Source organism: Anopheles darlingi, chromosome 3 (assembly GCF_943734745.1).
Source record: "Anopheles darlingi chromosome 3, idAnoDarlMG_H_01, whole genome shotgun sequence".
NCBI lineage: Eukaryota > Metazoa > Arthropoda > Insecta > Diptera > Culicidae > Anopheles > Anopheles darlingi.
The window spans coordinates 36,126,898-36,144,814 of record NC_064875.1 but is presented as its reverse complement, the minus strand read 5'-3'; positions in this window follow the sequence as shown (position 1 = coordinate 36,144,814).

Genomic DNA, 17,917 nt, shown 5'->3' with positions numbered 1-17,917 from the left:
GTTCTCCTTCAGATCTAACGAACATGCGGTTTATGGATGAGAAGAGGGTGGGGGTAAGAGGAAGCTAGGGAAGTACGATCATGGCAACATGGCTCAAGATTGGTTTAACTGGAGTTATTTTTTCCAATCTCATATAGTGTATTTCGTGTCTATCAGTAAAATAGCTTTTTAAATCCATTTTCGGGCAGCAAATCGATGTATTTTTCCGTTCCCCATTGCGCAGAAAATCAAAGTTGCCCGCGCGATTTCTCCACAGCGCGTTTCTCTCTGGCGCTGAGCGTCTCTCTCTCGCGCGCTTTGCACTGGCGAGCGCTCTCCTCTCTCGATTCGAGGTGGCAGAAAACGCGGAATTTGTTTTCTCGCTCGCGCTTACGTCTGCGGGATATTGCATCCCGCTCGGGTGGCAGAAAACGGCAGAAAATTTGTCTCGCTCGCACTTACGTCTGCGGCATGTTGCATCCCTCTCGGGTGGCGGAATTTACTACAATTTGTATATAGAGAACTTATAAAGCTAAACGGCCCGGTTACAGAAAATTTCAAAATTTTGCCCGGTTTTTTAAATGTTTTTGTTTTGCTTAATATGCGCCCTTCCATGTCATTCCATGCCCTTTCATGCCCTTCCATGCCATTCCATGCCTTTCCATGCCATTCCATGCCCTTCCATGCCGTTCTTGCGCTTTCCATGTTTTCCCGTTTATGATTTGTTTTCTAAAATCCAAGATTGGAAAGTATGGTAAGCGCCATTTGGAAATTTTCGTCATTGAAGCAATACTTGTGCAACTTTTATCGGTTCTCCGGCATGCTGGAGCGATCAACCCTTTCCAGGTTCCCTTTTTGTAAGTGACTTGCCAGGCCATTGTCCGACTGACCGATGCCAGGGTAGACGCGGTCGATCCGCGCTTGATCATCCGCCTGTCGGCTGATCTTCAATTTACAAGGGCGGAAGGAAGAACAGCTTCTGCCATGTCCAAGCCATGTCCTGCCATATCCAGGTGTGCTTTCACGCCAATCGATAATATGAAACCGGAAACTTTCCCAGTCCCGGTTGCATAGCCTTTGTTTCGCTATGATAAAAATATAAAATCTGCAATCTGGCACGATATGTTGCAATGATCGATCCCATTCGCATTCATCATAAGGTTGGGTGCTACCTGCTGTGAGGTGACACTCAAAAACCACTAACAGCGCATGCCATTTGCGGACCATTTCCAGGTTCTGGTGGCCGTTCCTTCACGGTGCCAGTGATAGCGATGAAGCCACCATTTTTCCGGTGACTTGACAGACCACCTGTAGGCTGTACTTCGATTGCCAAGGACGATCTCGAGCAAGAAGAGCTTCTACCATGTGCGGGTCCAGGTGATTTCAGGTCCACCAAGGAAATGAGACCCGCCACTTTCCTCTCCACAGCCCAGGTTGCATAGCCTTCGTTTCGCTATGACAAAATCTGGCACGATGTGTTGCAATGAGCGATCGCATTCGCATTCATCATAAGGTTGAGTGTTACCTGCTGTGAGGTGACACTCAAAAACCACTAATAGCGCATGCCATTTGCGGACCATTTCCAGGTTCTGTTCGCCGCTCCTCCACGTTGCCATTGATAGCGATGAAGCCACCATTTTCCGGTGACTTGCCAGACCACCTGTAGGCTGTACTTCGATTGCCAAGGACGATCTCGAGCAAGAAGAGCTTCTACCATGTCCTGGTCCTGGTGATTTTAGGTCCACCAAGGAAATGAGACCCGCCATTTTCCTCTCCACAGCCCAGGTTGCATAGCCTTCGTTTCGCTATGACAAAATCTGGCACGATGTGTTGCGATGAGCGATCGCATTCGCATTCATCATAAGGTTGAGTGTTACCTGCTGTGAGGTGACACTCAAAAACCACTAATAGCGCATGCCATTTGCGGACCATTTCCAGGTTCTGTTCGCCGCTCCTCCACGGTGCCATTGATAGCGATGAAGCCACCATTTTCCCGGTGACTTGACAGACCACCTGTAGGCTGTACTTCGATTGCCAAGGACGATCTCGAGCAAGAACAGCTTCTACCATGTCCAGGTCCAGGTGATTTCAGGTCCACCAAGGAAATGAGACTCGCCACTTTCCTCCCCACAGCCCAGGTTGCATAGCCTTCGTTTCGCTATGACAAAATCTGGCGAGATGTGTTGCAATGAGCGATCCCATTTCGATTCATCATAAGGTTGGGTGTTACCTGCTGTGAGGTGACACTCAAAAACCACTAACAGCTCATGCCATTTGCGGACCATTTCCAGGTTCTGGTGGCCGTTCCTTCACGGTGCCAGTGATAGCGATTAAGCCACCATTTTTCCGGTGACTTGCCAGGCCACCTGTAGGCTGTACTTCGATTGCCAAGGACGATCTCGAGCAAGAACAGCTTCTACCATGTCCAGGTCCAGGTGATTTCAGTTGCATGAAGGAAATGCGACCCGTCACTTTTCCGGCCCTGGTTGCATAGACTTCGTTTCGCTACGATAACATCTGGCACGATGTGTTGCAATGAGCGATCCCATTCTGATTATTCTTAAGATTGATGGCTGCCTACTGCTAGGTGACTAATCATCATAACGGTGGACAAATCATCAGGCATAGAGACAGTCAGACAGTATACCTTTCCGTTAAACGCGACTTCATTCTGGCGCATGCAGCGAGTCCAGTGAGTGGCTGCCTGTCTTATTTCGCATCGGCAACTGTTACGCGGTCAGCGGCTTAACGTAACGATCATGTGCTACGCGATGTCTTGGAACGCGCCACCGAGCTGCCCCCCTCTTGGATGGGAAAATCGGTAAACACAATGGTTCTATCCTATTTTGGCTCGAGACGAATTTCATCCCTTTCTCGAGCGCTTCACGCTTTTCGTCAAGGAAGATTTTTTTCTTGTCTCGCACTTTGCGGTTCCAGCTAGGATCATCCGTGTAAACACGCGCGGTGCTCAACGCAATTGCACCTGTATGCGATCGAAAGTACGGCGCAACGCGCGAGAAAGGGACGCAGAGAGTTCTCCTTCAGATCTAACGAACATGCGGTTTATGGATGAGAAGAGGGTGGGGGTAAGAGGAAGCTAGGGAAGTACGATCATGGCAACATGGCTCAAGATTGGTTTAACTGGAGTTATTTTTTCCAATCTCATATAGTGTATTTCGTGTCTATCAGTAAAATAGCTTTTTAAATCCATTTTCGGGCAGCAAATCGATGTATTTTTCCGTTCCCCATTGCGCAGAAAATCAAAGTTGCCCGCGCGATTTCTCCACAGCGCGTTTCTCTCTGGCGCTGAGCGTCTCTCTCTCGCGCGCTTTGCACTGGCGAGCGCTCTCCTCTCTCGATTCGAGGTGGCAGAAAACGCGGAATTTGTTTTCTCGCTCGCGCTTACGTCTGCGGGATATTGCATCCCGCTCGGGTGGCAGAAAACGGCAGAAAATTTGTCTCGCTCGCACTTACGTCTGCGGCATGTTGCATCCCTCTCGGGTGGCGGAATTTACTACAATTTGTATATAGAGAACTTATAAAGCTAAACGGCCCGGTTACAGAAAATTTCAAAATTTTGCCCGGTTTTTTAAATGTTTTTGTTTTGCTTAATATGCGCCCTTCCATGTCATTCCATGCCCTTTCATGCCCTTCCATGCCATTCCATGCCTTTCCATGCCATTCCATGCCCTTCCATGCCGTTCTTGCGCTTTCCATGTTTTCCCGTTTATGATTTGTTTTCTAAAATCCAAGATTGGAAAGTATGGTAAGCGCCATTTGGAAATTTTCGTCATTGAAGCAATACTTGTGCAACTTTTATCGGTTCTCCGGCATGCTGGAGCGATCAACCCTTTCCAGGTTCCCTTTTTGTAAGTGACTTGCCAGGCCATTGTCCGACTGACCGATGCCAGGGTAGACGCGGTCGATCCGCGCTTGATCATCCGCCTGTCGGCTGATCTTCAATTTACAAGGGCGGAAGGAAGAACAGCTTCTGCCATGTCCAAGCCATGTCCTGCCATATCCAGGTGTGCTTTCACGCCAATCGATAATATGAAACCGGAAACTTTCCCAGTCCCGGTTGCATAGCCTTTGTTTCGCTATGATAAAAATATAAAATCTGCAATCTGGCACGATATGTTGCAATGATCGATCCCATTCGCATTCATCATAAGGTTGGGTGCTACCTGCTGTGAGGTGACACTCAAAAACCACTAACAGCGCATGCCATTTGCGGACCATTTCCAGGTTCTGGTGGCCGTTCCTTCACGGTGCCAGTGATAGCGATGAAGCCACCATTTTTCCGGTGACTTGACAGACCACCTGTAGGCTGTACTTCGATTGCCAAGGACGATCTCGAGCAAGAACAGCTTCTACCATGTGCGGGTCCAGGTGATTTCAGGTCCACCAAGGAAATGAGACCCGCCACTTTCCTCTCCACAGCCCAGGTTGCATAGCCTTCGTTTCGCTATGACAGAATCTGGCACGATGTGTTGCAATGAGCGATCCCATTCGGATTCATCATAAGGTTGGGTGTTACCTGCTGTGAGGTGACACTCAAAAACCACTAATAGCGCATGCCATTTGCTGACCATTTCCAGGTTCTGGTGGCCGTTCCTTCAAGGTGCCAGTGATAGCGATGAAGCCACCATTTTTCCGGTGACTTGACAGACCACCTGTAGGCTGTACTTCGATTGCCAAGGACGATCTCGAGCAAGAACAGCTTCTACCATGTCCTGGTCCAGGTGATTTCAGGTCCACCAAGGAAATGAGACCCGCCACTTTCCTCTCCACAGCCCAGGTTGCATAGCCTTCGTTTCGCTATGACAAAATCTGGCACGATGTGTTGCGATGAGCGATCGCATTCGCATTCATCATAAGGTTGGGTGTTACCTGCTGTGAGGTGACACTCAAAAACCACTAATAGCGCATGCCATTTGCGGACCATTTCCAGGTTCTGTTCGCCGCTCCTCCACGTTGCCATTGATAGCGATGAAGCCACCATTTTCCGGTGACTTGCCAGACCACCTGTAGGCTGTACTTCGATTGCCAAGGACGATCTCGAGCAAGAAGAGCTTCTACCATGTGCGGGTCCAGGTGATTTCAGGTCCACCAAGGAAATGAGACCCGCCACTTTCCTCTCCACAGCCCAGGTTGCATAGCCTTCGTTTCGCTATGACAGAATCTGGCACGATGTGTTGCAATGAGCGATCCCATTCGGATTCATCATAAGGTTGGGTGTTACCTGCTGTGAGGTGACACTCAAAAACCACTAACAGCGCATGCCATTTGCTGACCATTTCCAGGTTCTGTTCGCCGCTCCTCCACGGTGCTATTGATAGCGATGAAGCCACCATTTTTCCGGTGACTTGGCAGACCACCTGTAGGCTGCACTTCGATTGCCAAGGTCGATCTCGAGCAAGAACAGCTTCTGCCATGTCCAGGTCCAGGTGATTTCAGGTCCACCAAGGAAATGAGACCCGCCATTTTCCTCTCCACAGCCCAGGTTGCATAGCCTTCGTTTCGCAATGACAAAATCTAGCACGATATGTTGCAATGAGCGATCCCATTCGTATTCATCATAAGGTTGGGTGTTACCTGCTGTGAGGTGACACTCAAAAACCACTAATAGCGCATGCCATTTGCGGACCATTTCCAGGTTCTGTTCGCCGCTCCTCCACGGTGCCATTGATAGCGATGAAGTCACCATTTTCCGGTGACTTGCCAGACCACCTGTAGGCTGCACTTCGATTGCCAAGGTCGATCTCGAGCAAGAACAGCTTCTACCATGTCCAGGTCCAGGTGATTTCAGGTCCACCAAGGAAATGAGACCCGCCATTTTCCTCTCCACAGCCCAGGTTGCATAGCCTTCGTTTCGCTATGACAAAATCTAGCACGATATGTTGCAATGAGCGATCCCTTTCGGATTCATCATAAGGTTGGGTGTTACCTGCTGTGAGGTGACACTCAAAAACCACTAACAGCGCATGCCATTTGCGGACCATTTCCAGGTTCTGTTCGCCGCTCCTCCACGGTGCCATTGATAGCGATGAAGTCACCATTTTCCGGTGACTTGCCAGGCCACCTGTAGGCTGCACTTCGATTGCCAAGGACGATCTCGAGCAAGAACAGCTTCTACCATGTCCTGGTCCAGGTGATTTCAGGTCCACCAAGGAAATGAGACCCGCCACTTTCCTCCCCACAGCCCAGGTTGCATAGCCTTCGTTTCGCAATGACAAAATCTAGCACGATATGTTGCAATGAGCGATCCCATTTTGATTCATCATAAGGTTGGGTGTTACCTGCTGTGAGGTGACACTCAAAAACCACTAACAGCGCATGCCATTTGCTGACCATTTCCAGGTTCTGTTCGACGCTCCTCCACGGTGCCATTGATAGCGATGAAGCCACCATTTTTCCGGCGACTTGCCAGGCCACCTGTAGGCTGCACTTCGATTGCCAAGGACGATCTCGAGCAAGAACAGCTTCTACCATGTCCTGGTCCAGGTGATTTCAGGTCCACCAAGGAAATGAGACCCGCCACTTTCCTCCCCACAGCCCAGGTTGCATAGCCTTTGTTTCGCTATGACAAAATCTGGCACGATGTGTTGCAATGAGCGATCCCATTCGGATTCATCATAAGGTTGGGTGTTACCTGCTGTGAGGTGACACTCAAAAACCACTAACAGCGCATGCCATTTGCTGACCATTTCCAGGTTCTGTTCGACGCTCCTCCACGGTGCCATTGATAGCGATGAAGCCACCATTTTTCCGGCGACTTGCCAGGCCACCTGTAGGCTGCACTTCGATTGCCAAGGACGATCTCGAGCAAGAACAGCTTCTACCATGTCCTGGTCCAGGTGATTTCAGGTCCACCAAGGAAATGAGACCCGCCACTTTCCTCCCCACAGCCCAGGTTGCATAGCCTTTGTTTCGCTATGACAAAATCTGGCACGATGTGTTGCAATGAGCGATCCCATTCGGATTCATCATAAGGTTGGGTGTTACCTGCTGTGAGGTGACACTCAAAAACCACTAACAGCGCATGCCATTTGCGGACCATTTCCAGGTTCTGTTCGACGCTCCTCCACGGTGCCATTGATAGCGATGAAGCCACCATTTTCCGGTGACTTGGCAGACCACCTGTAGGCTGCACTTCGATTGCCAAGGTCGATCTCGAGCAAGAACAGCTTCTACCATGTCCAGGTCCAGGTGATTTCAGGTCCACCAAGGAAATGAGACCCGCCATTTTCCTCTCCACAGCCCAGGTTGCATAGCCTTCGTTTCGCTATGACAAAATCTGGCGCGATGTGTTGCAATGAGCGATCCCATTCGGATTCATCATAAGGTTGGGTGTTACCTGCTGTGAGGTGACACTCAAAAACCACTAACAGCTCATGCCATTTGCGGACCATTTCCAGGTTCTAGTGGCCGTTCCTTCACGGTGCCAGTGATAGCGATTAAGCCACCATTTTCCGGTGACTTGCCAGGCCACCTGTAGGCTGTACTTCGATTGCCAAGGACGATCTCGAGCAAGAACAGCTTCTACCATGACCAGGTCCAGGTGATTTCAGGTCCACCAAGGAAATGAGACCCGCCACTTTCCTCTCCACAGCCCAGGTTGCATAGCCTTCGTTTCGCTATGACAAAATCTGGCACGATGTGTTGCAATGAGCGATCCCATTTTGATTCATCATAAGGTTGGGTGTTACCTGCTGTGAGGTGACACTCAAAAACCACTAACAGCTCATGCCATTTGCGGACCATTTCCAGGTTCTGGTGGCCGTTCCTTCACGGTGCCAGTGATAGCGATTAAGCCACCATTTTTCCGGTGACTTGCCAGGCCACCTGTAGGCTGCACTTCGATTGCCAAGGACGATCTCGAGCAAGAACAGCTTCTACCATGTCCAGGTCCAGGTGATTTCATGTCCATCAAGGAAATGAGACCCGCCATTTTCCTCTCCACAGCGCAGGTTGCATAGCCTTCGTTTCGCTATGACAAAATCTGGCACGATGTGTTGCAATGAGCGATCCCATTTTGATTCATCATAAGGTTGGGTGTTACCTGCTGTGTGGTGACACTCAAAAACCACTAATAGCGCATGCCATTTGCGGACCATTTCCAGGTTCTGGTGGCCGCTCCTCCACGGTGCCATTGATAGCGATGAAGCCACCATTTTCCGGTGACTTGCCAGACCACCTGTAGGCTGCACTTCGATTGCCAAGGACGATCTCGAGCAAGAACAGCTTCTACCATGTCCAGGTCCACCAAGGAAATGAGACCCGCCATTTTACTCTCCATAGCGCAGGTTGCATAGCCTTCGTTTCGCAATGACAAAATCTGGCACGATGTGTTGCAATGAGCGATCGCATTCGCATTCATCATAAGGTTGAGTGTTACCTGCTGTGTGGTGACACTCAAAAACCACTAATAGCGCATGCCATTTGCGGACCATTTCCAGGTTCTGGTAGCCGTTCCTTCACGGTGCCATTGAAAGCGATGAAGCCACCATTTTTCCGGTGACTTGCCAGGCCACCTGTAGGCTGCATTTCGATTGCCAAGGACGATCTCGAGCAAGAACAGCTTCGGCCATGTCCAGGTCCACCAAGGAAATGAGACCCGCCACTTTCATCTCCACAGCCCAGTTTGCATAGCCTTCGTTTCGCTATGACAAAATCTGGCACGATATGTTGCAATGAGCGATCGCATTCGCATTCATCATAAGGTTGAGTGTTACCTGCTGTGTGGTGACACTCAAAAACCACTAATAGCGCATGCCATTTGCGGACCATTTCCAGGTTCTGGTGGCCGCTCCTCCATGGTGCCATTGATAGCGATGAAGCTACCATTTTCCGGTGACTTGCCAGGCCACCTGTAGGCTGCACTTCGATTGCCAAGGACGATCTCGAGCAAGAACAGCTTCTACCATGTCCAGGTCCAGGTGATTTCAGGTCCATCAAGGAAATGAGACCCGCCATTTTCCTCTCCACAGCGCAGGTTGCATAGCCTTCGTTTCGCTATGACAAAATCTGGCACGATATGTTGCAATGAGCGATCGCATTCGCATTCATCATAAGGTTGAGTGTTACCTGCTGTGTGGTGACACTCAAAAACCACTAATAGCGCATGCCATTTGCGGACCATTTCCAGGTTCTGGTGGCCGCTCCTCCATGGTGCCATTGATAGCGATGAAGCTACCATTTTCCGGTGACTTGCCAGACCACCTGTAGGCTGCACTTCGATTGCCAAGGACGATCTCGAGCAAGAACAGCTTCTACCATGTGCGGGTCCAGGTGATTTCAGGTCCACCAAGGAAATGAGACCCGCCACTTTCCTCTCCACAGCCCAGGTTGCATAGCCTTCGTTTCGCAATGACAAAATCTAGCACGATATGTTGCAATGAGCGATCCCATTCGGATTCATCATAAGGTTGGGTGTTACCTGCTGTGAGGTGACACTCAAAAACCACTAACAGCGCATGCCATTTGCGGACCATTTCCAGGTTCTGGTGGCCGTTCCTTCAAGGTGCCAGTGATAGCGATGAAGCCACCATTTTTCGGTGACTTGACAGACCACCTGTAGGCTGTACTTCGATTGCCAAGGACGATCTCGAGCAAGAACAGCTTCTACCATGTCCAGGTCCAGGTGATTTCAGGTCCACCAAGGAAATGAGACCCGCCATTTTCCTCTCCACAGCCCAGGTTGCATAGCCTTCGTTTCGCAATGACAAAATCTAGCACGATATGTTGCAATGAGCGATCCCATTCGGATTCATCATAAGGTTGGGTGTTACCTGCTGTGAGGTGACACTCAAAAACCACTAACAGCGCATGCCATTTGCGGACCATTTCCAGGTTCTGTTCGCCGCTCCTCCACGGTGCCATTGATAGCGATGAAGTCACCATTTTCCGGTGACTTGCCAGACCACCTGTAGGCTGCACTTCGATTGCCAAGGACGATCTCGAGCAAGAACAGCTTCTACCATGTCCTGGTCCAGGTGATTTCAGGTCCACCAAGGAAATGAGACCCGCCATTTTCCTCTCCACAGCCCAGGTTGCATAGCCTTCGTTTCGCAATGACAAAATCTAGCACGATATGTTGCAATGAGCGATCCCATTCGGATTCATCATAAGGTTGGGTGTTACCTGCTGTGAGGTGACACTCAAAAACCACTAACAGCGCATGCCATTTGCGGACCATTTCCAGGTTCTGTTCGCCGCTCCTCCACGGTGCCATTGATAGCGATGAAGTCACCATTTTCCGGTGACTTGCCAGACCACCTGTAGGCTGCACTTCGATTGCCAAGGACGATCTCGAGCAAGAACAGCTTCTACCATGTCCTGGTCCAGGTGATTTCAGGTCCACCAAGGAAATGAGACCCGCCACTTTCCTCCCCACAGCCCAGGTTGCATAGCCTTTGTTTCGCTATGACAAAATCTGGCACGATGTGTTGCAATGAGCGATCCCATTCGGATTCATCATAAGGTTGGGTGTTACCTGCTGTGAGGTGACACTCAAAAATCACTAACAGCGCATGCCATTTGCGGACCATTTCCAGGTTCTGTTCGCCGCTCCTCCACGGTGCCATTGATAGCGATGAAGTCACCATTTTCCGGTGACTTGCCAGACCACCTGTAGGCTGCACTTCGATTGCCAAGGACGATCTCGAGCAAGAACAGCTTCTACCATGTCCTGGTCCAGGTGATTTCAGGTCCACCAAGGAAATGAGACCCGCCACTTTCCTCCCCACAGCCCAGGTTGCATAGCCTTCGTTTCGCAATGACAAAATCTAGCACGATATGTTGCAATGAGCGATCCCATTCGGATTCATCATAAGGTTGGGTGTTACCTGCTGTGAGGTGACACTCAAAAACCACTAACAGCGCATGCCATTTGCTGACCATTTCCAGGTTCTGTTCGACGCTCCTCCACGGTGCCATTGATAGCGATGAAGCCACCATTTTCCGGTGACTTGGCAGACCACCTGTAGGCTGCACTTCGATTGCCAAGGTCGATCTCGAGCAAGAACAGCTTCTACCATGTCCAGGTCCAGGTGATTTCAGGTCCACCAAGGAAATGAGACACGCCACTTTCCTCCCCACAGCCCAGGTTGCATAGCCTTCGTTTCGCAATGACAAAATCTAGCACGATATGTTGCAATGAGCGATCCCATTCGGATTCATCATAAGGTTGGGTGTTACCTGCTGTGAGGTGACACTCAAAAACCACTAACAGCGCATGCCATTTGCTGACCATTTCCAGGTTCTGTTCGACGCTCCTCCACGGTGCCATTGATAGCGATGAAGCCACCATTTTCCGGTGACTTGGCAGACCACCTGTAGGCTGCACTTCGATTGCCAAGGTCGATCTCGAGCAAGAACAGCTTCTACCATGTCCAGGTCCAGGTGATTTCAGGTCCACCAAGGAAATGAGACCCGCCACTTTCCTCCCCACAGCCCAGGTTGCATAGCCTTCGTTTCGCAATGACAAAATCTAGCACGATATGTTGCAATGAGCGATCCCATTCGGATTCATCATAAGGTTGGGTGTTACCTGCTGTGAGGTGACACTCAAAAATCACTAACAGCGCATGCCATTTGCTGACCATTTCCAGGTTCTGTTCGCCGCTCCTCCACGGTGCCATTGATAGCGATGAAGTCACCATTTTCCGGTGACTTGCCAGGCCACCTGTAGGCTGCACTTCGATTGCCAAGGACGATCTCGAGCAAGAACAGCTTCTACCATGTCCTGGTCCAGGTGATTTCAGGTCCACCAAGGAAATGAGACCCGCCACTTTCCTCCCCACAGCCCAGGTTGCATAGCCTTTGTTTCGCTATGACAAAATCTGGCACGATGTGTTGCAATGAGCGATCCCATTCGGATTCATCATAAGGTTGGGTGTTACCTGCTGTGAGGTGACACTCAAAAATCACTAACAGCGCATGCCATTTGCGGACCATTTCCAGGTTCTGTTCGCCGCTCCTCCACGGTGCCATTGATAGCGATGAAGTCACCATTTTCCGGTGACTTGCCAGACCACCTGTAGGCTGCACTTCGATTGCCAAGGACGATCTCGAGCAAGAACAGCTTCTACCATGTCCAGGTCCAGGTGATTTCAGGTCCACCAAGGAAATGAGACCCGCCATTTTCCTCTCCACAGCCCACGTTGCATAGCCTTCGTTTCGCAATGACAAAATCTAGCACGATATGTTGCAATGAGCGATCCCATTCGGATTCATCATAAGGTTGGGTGTTACCTGCTGTGAGGTGACACTCAAAAACCACTAACAGCGCATGCCATTTGCGGACCATTTCCAGGTTCTGTTCGCCGCTCCTCCACGGTGCCATTGATAGCGATGAAGTCACCATTTTCCGGTGACTTGCCAGACCACCTGTAGGCTGCACTTCGATTGCCAAGGACGATCTCGAGCAAGAACAGCTTCTACCATGTCCTGGTCCAGGTGATTTCAGGTCCACCAAGGAAATGAGACCCGCCACTTTCCTCCCCACAGCCCAGGTTGCATAGCCTTCGTTTCGCAATGACAAAATCTAGCACGATATGTTGCAATGAGCGATCCCATTCGGATTCATCATAAGGTTGGGTGTTACCTGCTGTGAGGTGACACTCAAAAATCACTAACAGCGCATGCCATTTGCTGACCATTTCCAGTTTCTGTTCGCCGCTCCTCCACGGTGCCATTGATAGCGATGAAGTCACCATTTTCCGGTGACTTGCCAGGCCACCTGTAGGCTGCACTTCGATTGCCAAGGACGATCTCGAGCAAGAACAGCTTCTACCATGTCCTGGTCCAGGTGATTTCAGGTCCACCAAGGAAATGAGACCCGCCACTTTCCTCCCCACAGCCCAGGTTGCATAGCCTTTGTTTCGCTATGACAAAATCTGGCACGATGTGTTGCAATGAGCGATCCCATTCGGATTCATCATAAGGTTGGGTGTTACCTGCTGTGAGGTGACACTCAAAAATCACTAACAGCGCATGCCATTTGCGGCCCATTTCCAGGTTCTGTTCGCCGCTCCTCCACGGTGCCATTGATAGCGATGAAGTCACCATTTTCCGGTGACTTGCCAGACCACCTGTAGGCTGCACTTCGATTGCCAAGGTCGATCTCGAGCAAGAACAGCTTCTACCATGTCCAGGTCCAGGTGATTTCAGGTCCACCAAGGAAATGAGACCCGCCATTTTCCTCTCCACAGCCCAGGTTGCATAGCCTTCGTTTCGCAATGACAAAATCTAGCACGATATGTTGCAATGAGCGATCCCATTCGGATTCATCATAAGGTTGGGTGTTACCTGCTGTGAGGTGACACTCAAAAACCACTAACAGCGCATGCCATTTGCGGACCATTTCCAGGTTCTGTTCGCCGCTCCTCCACGGTGCCATTGATAGCGATGAAGTCACCATTTTCCGGTGACTTGCCAGACCACCTGTAGGCTGCACTTCGATTGCCAAGGTCGATCTCGAGCAAGAACAGCTTCTACCATGTCCAGGTCCAGGTGATTTCAGGTCCACCAAGGAAATGAGACCCGCCACTTTCCTCTCCACAGCCCAGGTTGCATAGCCTTCGTTTCGCTATGACAAAATCTGGCACGATGTGTTGCAATGAGCGATCCCATTTTGATTCATCATAAGGTTGGGTGTTACCTGCTGTGAGGTGACACTCAAAAACCACTAACAGCGCATGCCATTTGCGGACCATTTCCAGGTTCTGGTGGCCGTTCCTTCACGGTGCCAGTGATAGCGATTAAGCCACCATTTTTCCGGTGACTTGCCAGGCCACCTGTAGGCTGTACTTCGATTGCCAAGGACGATCTCGAGCAAGAACAGCTTCTACCATGTCCAGGTCCAGGTGATTTCAGTTGCATGAAGGAAATGCGACCCGTCATTTTTCCAGCCCTGGTTGCATAGACTTCGTTTCGCTACGATAACATCTGGCACGATGTGTTGCAATGAGCGATCCCATTCTGATTATTCTTAAGATTGATGGCTGCCTACTGCTAGGTGACTAATCATCATAACGGTGGACAAATCATCAGGCATAGAGACAGTCAGACAGTATACCTTTCCGTTAAACGCGACTTCATTCTGGCGCATGCAGCGAGTCCAGTGAGTGGCTGCCTGTCTTATTTCGCATCGGCAACTGTTACGCGGTCAGCGGCTTAACGTAACGATCATGTGCTACGCGATGTCTTGGAACGCGCCACCGAGCTGCCCCCCTCTTGGATGGGAAAATCGGTAAACACAATGGTTCTATCCTATTTTGGCTCGAGACGAATTTCATCCCTTTCTCGAGCGCTTCACGCTTTTCGTCAAGGAAGATTTTTTTCTTGTCTCGCACTTTGCGGTTCCAGCTAGGATCATCCGTGTAAACACGCGCGGTGCTCAACGCAATTGCACCTGTATGCGATCGAAAGTACGGCGCAACGCGCGAGAAAGGGACGCAGAGAGTTCTCCTTCAGATCTAACGAACATGCGGTTTGTGGATGAGAAGAGGGTGGGGGTAAGAGGAAGCTAGGGAAGTACGATCATGGCAACATGGCTCAAGATTGGTTTAACTGGAGTTATTTTTTCCAATCTCATATAGTGTATTTCGTGTCTATCAGTAAAATAGCTTTTTAAATCCATTTTCGGGCAGCAAATCGATGTATTTTTCCGTTCCCCATTGCGCAGAAAATCAAAGTTGCCCGCGCGATTTCTCCACAGCGCGTTTCTCTCTGGCGCTGAGCGTCTCTCTCTCGCGCGCTTTGCACTGGCGAGCGCTCTCCTCTCTCGATTCGAGGTGGCAGAAAACGCGGAATTTGTTTTCTCGCTCGCGCTTACGTCTGCGGGATATTGCATCCCGCTCGGGTGGCAGAAAACGGCAGAAAATTTGTCTCGCTCGCACTTACGTCTTCGGCATGTTGCATCCCTCTCGGGTGGCGGAATTTACTACAATTTGTATATAGAGAACTTATAAAGCTAAACGGCCCGGTTACAGAAAATTTCAAAATTTTGCCCGGTTTTTTAAATGTTTTTGTTTTGCTTAATATGCGCCCTTCCATGTCATTCCATGCCCTTTCATGCCCTTCCATGCCTTTCCATGCCTTTCCATGCCATTCCATGCCCTTCCATGCCGTTCTTGCGCTTTCCATGTTTTCCCGTTTATGATTTGTTTTCTAAAATCCAAGATTGGAAAGTATGGTAAGCGCCATTTGGAAATTTTCGTCATTGAAGCAATACTTGTGCAACTTTTATCGGTTCTCCGGCATGCTGGAGCGATCAACCCTTTCCAGGTTCCCTTTTTGTAAGTGACTTGCCAGGCCATTGTCCGACTGACCGATGCCAGGGTAGACGCGGTCGATCCGCGCTTGATCATCCGCCTGTCGGCTGATCTTCAATTTACAAGGGCGGAAGGAAGAACAGCTTCTGCCATGTCCAAGCCATGTCCTGCCATATCCAGGTGTGCTTTCACGCCAATCGATAATATGAAACCGGAAACTTTCCCAGTCCCGGTTGCATAGCCTTTGTTTCGCTATGATAAAAATATAAAATCTGCAATCTGGCACGATATGTTGCAATGATCGATCCCATTCGCATTCATCATAAGGTTGGGTGCTACCTGCTGTGAGGTGACATTCAAAAACCACTAACAGCGCATGCCATTTGCTGACCATTTCCAGGTTCTGGTGGCCGTTCCTTCACGGTGCCAGTGATAGCGATGAAGCCACCATTTTTCCGGTGACTTGACAGACCACCTGTAGGCTGTACTTCGATTGCCAAGGACGATCTCGAGCAAGAACAGCTTCTACCATGTGCGGGTCCAGGTGATTTCAGGTCCACCAAGGAAATGAGACCCGCCACTTTCCTCTCCACAGCCCAGGTTGCATAGCCTTCATTTCGCTATGACAGAATCTGGCACGATGTGTTGCAATGAGCGATCCCATTCGGATTCATCATAAGGTTGGGTGTTACCTGCTGTGAGGTGACACTCAAAAACCACTAACAGCGCATGCCATTTGCGGACCATTTCCAGGTTCTGGTAGCCGTTCCTTCAAGGTGCCATTGATAGCGATGAAGCCACCATTTTTCCGGTGACTTGACAGACCACCTGTAGGCTGTACTTCGATTGCCAAGGACGATCTCGAGCAAGAACAGCTTCTACCATGTGCGGGTCCAGGTGATTTCAGGTCCACCAAGGAAATGAGACCCGCCACTTTCCTCTCCACAGCCCAGGTTGCATAGCCTTCGTTTCGCTATGACAGAATCTGGCACGATGTGTTGCAATGAGCGATCCCATTCGGATTCATCATAAGGTTGGGTGTTACCTGCTGTGAGGTGACACTCAAAAACCACTAACAGCGCATGCCATTTGCGGACCATTTCCAGGTTCTGGTGGCCGTTCCTTCAAGGTGCCAGTGATAGCGATGAAGCCACCATTTTTCGGTGACTTGACAGACCACCTGTAGGCTGTACTTCGATTGCCAAGGACGATCTCGAGCAAGAACAGCTTCTACCATGGCCAGGTCCTGGTGATTTCATGTCCACCAAGGAAATGAGACCCGCCACTTTCCTCCCCACAGCCCAGGTTGCATACCCTTCATTTCGCTATGACAAAATCTGGCACGATGTGTTGCAATGAGCGATCCCATTTTGATTCATCATAAGGTTGGGTGTTACCTGCTGTGAGGTGACACCCAAAAACCACTAACAGCGCATGCCATTTGCTGACCATTTCCAGGTTCTGGTGGCCGCTCCTCCACGGTGCCATTGATAGCGATTAAGCCACCATTTTTCCGGTGACTTGCCAGACAACCTGTAGGCTGCACTTCGATTGCCAAGGACGATCTCGAGCAAGAACAGCTTCTACCATGTCCAGGTCCAGGTGATTTCAGGTCCACCAAGGAAATGAGACCCGCCACTTTCCTCCCCACAGCCCAGGTTGCATACCCTTCATTTCGCTATGACAAAATCTGGCACGATGTGTTGCAATGAGCGATCCCATTTTGATTCATCATAAGGTTGGGTGTTACCTGCTGTGAGGTGACACCCAAAAACCACTAACAGCGCATGCCATTTGCTGACCATTTCCAGGTTCTGGTGGCCGCTCCTCCACGGTGCCATTGATAGCGATTAAGCCACCATTTTTCCGGTGACTTGCCAGACAACCTGTAGGCTGCACTTCGATTGCCAAGGACGATCTCGAGCGAGAACAGCTTCTACCATGTGCGGGTCCAGGCGATTTCATGTCCACCAAGGAAATGAGACCCGCCACTTTCCTCTCCACAGCCCAGTTTGCATAGCCTTCGTTTCGCTATGACAAAATCTGGCACGATGTGTTGCGATGAGCGATCGCATTCGCATTTATCATAAGGTTGAGTGTTACCTGCTGTGAGGTGACACTCAAAAAACACTAACAGCGCATGCCATTTGCGGACCATTTCCAGGTTCTGTTCGCCGCTCCTCCACGGTGCCATTGATAGCGATGAAGCCACCATTTTTCCGGTGACTTGCCAGGCCACCTGTAGGCTGTACTTCGATTGCCAAGGACGATCTCGAGCAAGAAGAGCTTCTACCATGTCCAGGTCCAGGTGATTTCATGTCCACCAAGGAAATGAGACCCGCCACTTTCCTCCCCACAGCCCAGGTTGTATACCCTTCATTTCGCTATGACAAAATCTGGCACGATGTGTTGCAATGAGCGATCCCATTTTGATTCATCATAAGGTTGGGTGTTACCTGCTGTGAGGTGACACCCAAAAACCACTAACAGCGCATGCCATTTGCGGACCATTTCCAGGTTCTGGTGGCCGCTCCTCCACGGTGCCATTGATAGCGATGAAGCCACCATTTTTCCGGTGACTTGACAGACCACCTGTAGGCTGTACTTCGATTGCCAAGGACGATCTCGAGCAAGAACAGCTTCTACCATGTGCGGGTCCA